We start from the raw sequence: 6,706 nt of genomic DNA, 5'->3' as shown, positions 1-6,706 counted from the left end.
CAGCTTGTGTAATAGTGCTGTGTTTGGTAAAGCGCACTGTGCCTTACCTAGGAGTGGGCATTATGGATAGAAATGCTCTCAAACTGAAAGCCCTTACTCAAAGTCCAGGAGATTTTAAGGAGTCCCAGATAACACCTGTGGGAACAGGTAGGCAGTGGTTGCTGCTGCTGTTCCACTGTTGGTGTTCCACTGTTGCTGGTAGTGGCAGTAGTAGTGGTAGTGGTATTGGCATTGTTACTGTTGGTGGTAGTACTGTTGTCATTGCTGTTGATGGTGGTGTTGCTGCTGGCATTGTTGATGGTGGTATTGGTGCTGGCATTGTTGGTGGAGGTGTTGTTGCTGGTATTGTTGATGGTGGTGTTGCTGATGGTGGTGTTGTTGCTGGCATTGTTGATGGTGGTGTTAGTACTGGCATTGTTGATGGTGGTATTGGTGCTGGCATTGTTGGAGGTGGTGTTGCTGGTGTTGCTTCTTGCGTTGCTGGTGGTGTTGCTGCTGGCATTGTTACTGGTGTTCTTGCTGGTGGTGTTGCTGCTGGTGATGTTGCTGCTGGCATTGTTGATGGTGATGTTGGTGCTGGCATTGTTGATGGTGGTGTTGGTGCTGGCATTGTTGATGGTGATGTTGCTGCTGGCATTGTTGATGGTGGTGTTGCTGCTGGCATTGTTGATGGTGATGTTGGTGCTGGCATTGTTGATGGTGATGTTGGTGCTGGCATTGTTGATGGTGATGTTGGTGCTGGCATTGTTGATGGTGATGTTGGTGCTGGCATTGTTGATGGTGATGTTGGTGCTGGCATTGTTGATGGTGATGTTGCTGCTGGCATTGTTGATGGTGATGTTGGTGCTGGCATTGTTGATGGTGATGTTGGTGCTGGCATTGTTGATGGTGATGTTGGTGCTGGCATTGTTGATGGTGATGTTGGTGCTGGCATTGTTGATGGTGGTGTTGGTGCTGGCATTGTTGGAGGTGGTGCTGCTGCTGGTGGTGTTCCTACTTGCGTTGCTGATGACGGTGTTGTTGCTGGCATTGTTGATGGTGTTGGTAGTTAACGGTGTTGGCCATGTTGGCATTGTGTTTTCAGAGGGTGCTTGCTGGTGAGGAACTTGTTCTGGTGACCACTGAAGTGACTTTCATCCAAATCATCCCTGCAGTTTCAGTCTGTTTATATCTTCCGTTTCCTCCGTGCCTTTTATGTGCATTTCCTCAGTAACAGGCAGTCGGGTGGGAGTGCTTTAATCCAGTGTGTTTCTCACCAGCTCTGCGCACTCCTTTACTTCTGAAGTCCTTATAGTGCAGCTCGGTAGCAAGGCAGCACTGTCCCACAGGAAGTCAGGTCAGCTCGTTAAGTACTCGTTATGCTGACCTCACTGCTCCATTCCGGTTGTTGTCACATTTGGTAATTACCCATTTGTGTGCTGTGCCCCTCGAGGGAAGGCCAGGACCTGTGTCTCTTCACCCTCTAACGTGTCCCACAGTGCCAGGCGACAGCCTGACATGGGAATGGATCTTGGGTAATGTTTGCTGAGCAAAGACATCTTGTGCTGCTTCAAAGTGTTGCAACCTGGTGCCCTCCATGCCCCTAGTGAGGAAGCAACCATGAGACATTCCAGTACTCAGCCTCATGGGCTTGTCTGTGTTGGAGGAGGAGAGCACACACATGGTGGCAGGAGAGGGGGCAGCCACAAGGAAGGGTTCATGGGAATGAGACGAGGGAGAGCCCCAGAAAGGAGGGAGATGAGAGGAGAGGACATTTGGATCCGCTGGAGAGTGGGGTCAGGAAGTAAGGTATGCTGGCCGCATGTGCAGATGACAGTGCTGGAGAGCAGGGAAAGGCGGGGTGCATGCAGAAAGCTGATGTGAAGGTCACACAAGGCAATAATCAGAAATAAATTGAGCATAGCCAAGCATATTCACTTGTAAAATATATATATATATATGTAATGCTTTTTGGCCATCCTATATCCATGGTTGGAGGGGCTCATAAAGACCACAGTGCAGATGCCTGGGGCAGAACCTAGCCCTAGGAGGACGCATCACAAACCTACAGGTTCAGATGGGAGGCAGGCACAGAGTCTTATAACACAGCTGGAAATCTAAGGCAGTCCTCGCATATCCTTGACCCACATCTCATATATACAAAGTTCAAAACACAGGTCTCTGCAGAGCTCTTTTGGCTTCTGTTTTCCCTTCTGCATGCTCGCACACACATAAATATGCACACACACAAATAAGTAAATAAGTATATAAATGTAATAATGAAATAATTAAAAAAAACAATACAAGCAGAAGTTGAGTAGCAAGCACCAAATGGAAATAACCAGGAAAAATAGTGAGTGACTCTCTGGACCCAGACCTTGGTTTGTGCTTTAAGCTTCACAGTATCTTCAATCAAGAAAAAAAAAAAGTATGAGATGAGGGGCACTTGAGGGGTCAGATGGAAACCTACGGCCACGAAAGCTTCTTAAAGTATATTTATATATGAAATGGAGTCACCAAATAACGGGGGAGACAGCTAGCCACTGTCCACCACCGAGTGAAATCTCTGCTGCCAGGAGTCGGTTTACATCATTGAACCATTGGCCACAGCGACCCCTTGGAACACCTCCAAATATTTCAGGCTATTGCCAAGGCTTTCGGTCACTCTCTGCGAACTGATGGTGAGGTCCTGTTGCTGAAGGAAGCACTTATCATGTCTCACTGAACGTGGAAAAGCTGAGCTGGTGCCTAACTAGCTCCTTCACTCCTGTTGACTGGTGTTCATGGCATTGGAAGGCGTACTTCATGCCACCACAGGAATAAGGTAAACACAACCCCTGCCATCTATAGTGGTGGCCTGCCTAGATGGCCTGCTAGTAGAATAGGGGCACAAATATTGTGATAGGAACCAACCACTCTCTGATTTGATTTAAGGTTCATTCTGTGAGAGAACCCACACCTCACACTGCTCTAGTGGCCAAGAACCCAAACTGTATAGACAATGGGCCTAGGGAAAAACAAAATGCTATTGTTCTGCTAAAGGAACATGACAATAAAATGATTCCTAGTGACAGTTTGCTATACCCATAGATAAGAGACTTGTTCAGCCATCATCAGAGAGACTCACACTTTGACAGTGTGCAGAGACTGATAGATTACTTTTGAAAATTCAGTTATAAGTAGATTATCTTCACCAATCCCCTCCCCTCAGGGCTCAAGGAGCTATGCAGAAGAGGAGACAGAATGATTTTTAAGAACCAGAGGGAATGGATAACATCAAGGAAAGTGTGTCTTGGAAACATAACAGGGCTGGTATCCATAGGAATCCACTAACCAAGATGCTATTTGTATTTCACATTTACATGCAAAGGAAAACCTAGCATTCTCCAGTCAAGTCTCACTGAGTATGTTAACTACACTTAAGGGGTGGACCCCATGCCCAGGAGTAGACAGGCATTTGTGTGTACTTTTTTTTTTTTTTTTTTTTTTTGTCTTTGTAGTCTTTTGTTTGTTGTATATTATCGTCTCTGGTCTTGTGTTTATATGGCAGGGGGTGTGAGTGTGGATGTTTCTTGTGGGGTTTTCCCTACTTCTGGTTTGTTTGTTTGTTTGTTTGTTTAGCTGTTTGTTTGTTTGTTTACCTGAGAGAGAGAGAGGTGGCTGGTTGAGTGAGAAGGATCAAGGAGGAGTTGGGAGAAGGAAAAGTGTGATCAAAATATATTGTAAAAATTTTTAATTGAAAAAAATAGAGAGAGAAAAGGAAGGAAGGGAAGAAGACGGGTGTGGGGAAGGCTGCAGTGGGAAGGCAGGGTGCAGCAGACCAAGGAGGAGTGATGCTCTGAATTGATTGCTGTCTCTGAAGTTTAATTGTCCTTCTTTTCCTGTTACTGAGAGGGAAACACATTTATAAATGGAGATTTCTAGGTGCAAGCCTGCTTTCCCTTTCAGAAGGGTTCTTTTTCTTCAATTTTAAAAGCTTTTCCTGTGCCTGCAGTTTCTCAGAATAGCTAACTCAAAATAAGCCTTATCCTAGGAGGCATATTTTGGGTTAACATACGCTAGTCTAAGAACACTAGCAATAGATGACTAGGAAAAACAAAAATCCTCTGAGTTTGCCCAGAGGACAAGCCCTGGACCCTTGGGGCTTGAGGAGGCTCACCTTTCCCACAGCAGCCCATCCGTCCACTGCCCCTGTGTCTCCTCTTCAGTGCTGACTGGCTCCTGAGCTCGTGGTGGGGAACACTTGTCTGACTTTTCTTCTTGTAGCAGGCTGCATTTGACCAGAAAATTTCTTTTTCCAGATAAGTACTTTCAGATTGGCAAACTTTTCTTTGCACGGAACAGCTATTGGTCTCCTTGTTTTGGTGGCTCTAGGAGTGGACAAACCCGTGTCTCTTACCTTGTGTGTGGGGGGGCTCTGCTCATGTGCTCAGGTCATAGCTAAGGACCTACCCTTGAACAGCAGAGACTGTGTTGTTAAGAAGCTTCCTCAAAGTCTGCCATAGGGCCGGGACAGAGCCTAGAAGGCCTGACCACTTCTGCCTTGCCACTTCTCTGTCTTCAGTCTGTTTTATATGTAGGACCTGGAGTGAAGGGTTGGGTCTGCTGTGGTGTGCCAGCTGGAGAGACTTCGCTGACGTGGTGAGGCCGGCTGAGCCCTTTCACATCCTGCTTTTTGTTGTTGTTGTTTAAATCAGAGCATTTATTTTTTGACTGATTGAAATCCTCAAGATGAACTGGATGCTGCAGCAGCTGTTCTCTTGGGTTTAGGTGCTGTTCCTTCACAGAACCCATGACTGAATCTTCGGTAGACATTTTTTTAGGTGTCTCATCCGCCCAGCCCCGGTTGTGTTCCGCCTCTTAGCCTTGGCACTCCAGTTATACTTTCTCTTGCGCTTGGCAGGGCAGCCACATTTGCCACAGGTCGATTTCTGGAGGTGGCAGGCCTCACAGCCACAGAGGCAGCACAGCATGTGTGTATTAGTGAGCCGCTTTCCGAAGGATGGTGTCCCGTTAACCATCTTGCTTCTGCCCAAGAGACCGGAAGAGGAAGCACTTCAGCTATTTCCTATGGATAAACTTCTGCCCCATAAACTCTCACATCTTGCTCTTGATAGCTCTCCATCTTCCTTGAAAGCTGGGCTTTTAATAAACCTGCTCCCTCCTTGCTACATCCCCTACTGCTTTCTAACCCTTGAGCAGCATGTAGCCTGGTCCTTAGTTCCAGTCAATTTAGTTTTACTTTCTTTCACCTTTGCCTTTCTGCTGTGAAGTTGGACGACATCATCATCATCATCATCATCAACATTATTGTATTTGTTTCGAGACAAGGTTTCTCTGTGTAGCCTTGGCTGTCTTGGATTCACTTTGTAGACCAGGCTGGCCTCGAACTCACATCCATCTGCCTGCCTCTGCTTCCTGAGAGCTGGGATTAAAGGCGTGCGCCACCACACTCTGTGAAGTTGGACATTCTTAAATTTTAATGCAAAAAACTGTTAAGTTAACTCCCAGTGTTTTAGATTTGAGCTCTTGTTCTTATATGAAATCTCCTGGGGGTTGGTCGCATCCTCTGTTCCGTACCTACTGCCTCTTCTCCTCCACCTCATCGTACCCTTCCCGTGAACTGTGGATGCTGAAGGAATGTTCTGGACCATTCCCTTGTGCAGCAACTTCATCTGATCTCAACCCTGGCACTCAGTCTTTTCCACGCAGACCTGTCATTATTTTATTTCTCCTTCCAAATGCATTGTTTAAAATTGAGCCTTTTTTATTTCTGATGCTAAAATTCTGGGCTTGACATGATATGTTTTTAATAAGCTGAGGACTGTTTAATACAGATTTTGTCAATTACTGAGCCTGAAAGTCTGAAGAGAAATTGAACTGTGACAACCATTAGGGGCACTGCTAGGAGAGTTAAGCGGTAAGGGCTCCAACCAGATAATTCCCAGGTTCTCAGCACACATGTGTCTATTATCTTAACTGTCACACGTGCTGTCACTGTCATTGGTCCACGATGCAATTTGATACTGGGCAATGCTCATGCTTATTCAAACTAGTGCTGTGTTTGAAAACCATAGAGTTATTTCACGAGATTATTCTAAATCAATAAGCAGTCAAGCCTGCAGCATTTCGCTGACTGAATTAGATTCCACCAACAGCAAATTGCTTTAAGAATCTTTAAATCAATCGTGGAAACCACTGGTGGAATTCGTTGTTGTTGTTGTTGTTTTTAACTCTTGTCTTGATAGTGACAACCTCAAGTTTTTTCAGAGCTTTATCAATTAAAAGAAAAATCTTTCTTTTTGAAGGAGGATTTTCTGGGTCGATACTATGAACAAAGCCCTATTTTTCTGTATACTTCACATGCCCTGTGCTTTGAGAAGACAGATTCGTTTTTCTTTTTTCTGTATATTTCCAGAGTGGCCATTTGATCAGTTTTATTATTTTTCAAATTTAAAAGTAATAAAATGGGACGGTGGGCGGGGGGCAGTCCTTACCTGTTGCTATAATTTTCTTTTCTTTTCCTTTTTTTTTTTTGGTTTTTCTTGACAGAGTTTCTCTGTGTAGCCTTAACTGTCCTGGACTTGCTTTGTAGATCAGGATGGCCTCGAACTCACAGTGATCTGCCTGCCTTTGCCTCTCTAGTGCTGGGATTAAAGGCATGAGCTTTCTTTTCTTATTTTAATGAACCAGTCTTTAGAACATCCCAAGCCAGGGTCCACAGAGG

At 45.3% G+C, this 6,706-nt stretch overlaps 1 pseudogene; it reads right to left on the bottom strand.

Annotated features, from left to right (window-relative positions):
* Window positions 1–4,705: 4,705 nt before the first annotated feature.
* LOC127197637 (60S ribosomal protein L37-like) lies at window positions 4,706–5,000 on the bottom strand (annotated as a pseudogene).
* Between the last annotated feature and the right edge of the window lie 1,706 nt (window positions 5,001–6,706).

The sequence above is a fragment of the Acomys russatus genome, chromosome 13 (genome assembly GCF_903995435.1).
Source record: "Acomys russatus chromosome 13, mAcoRus1.1, whole genome shotgun sequence".
Classification (NCBI taxonomy): Eukaryota; Metazoa; Chordata; class Mammalia; order Rodentia; family Muridae; genus Acomys; species Acomys russatus.
The sequence above is the reverse complement of the archived record's forward strand: the minus strand, read 5'-3'. Positions and strand labels throughout refer to the sequence as shown.